The 388-nt window shown below is 37.9% G+C and overlaps 1 pseudogene; it reads right to left on the bottom strand.

The window, feature by feature from the left end:
• Positions 1–209: 209 nt before the first annotated feature.
• LOC115272931 lies at positions 210–388 on the bottom strand (annotated as a pseudogene).

Here is a 388-nt window from a genome sequence, read left to right as displayed (position 1 = left end):
TTACAAAACATGCTAACTTCCCCACGTCCAAAACAGACTCTAATACCTTAACACACAAATATTTACTTGAGAAATATCTACTTGAATACTATAGAAGTTTTCCTAACTAATCTATTAGAAACATCAGAACAACAAAATTATAATGAACCCAAAGAAGTATACTGAGAGAAACTGACAGTCTTCCTTTTTAAACCGTCAAAATTCCCCCGAGGGGGTGCACCGTTCCTGGAAGTACTGCAATACCAGGTCGATGCGTGGAGTGGACGGAGCAAGCTCCTATTCCATCTCCTACTTCCAAAAATCCATTTAATATATTGTCCTCGGATAGAGGACGTATCAGATATTAAACTGATAAGAACAGATACTACACTTGATCTTAGCCAAAAGG

The sequence above is a fragment of the Suricata suricatta genome, chromosome 11 (assembly GCF_006229205.1).
Source record: "Suricata suricatta isolate VVHF042 chromosome 11, meerkat_22Aug2017_6uvM2_HiC, whole genome shotgun sequence".
Classification (NCBI taxonomy): Eukaryota; Metazoa; Chordata; class Mammalia; order Carnivora; family Herpestidae; genus Suricata; species Suricata suricatta.
This window is presented reverse-complemented; position numbering and strand designations above follow the sequence as displayed.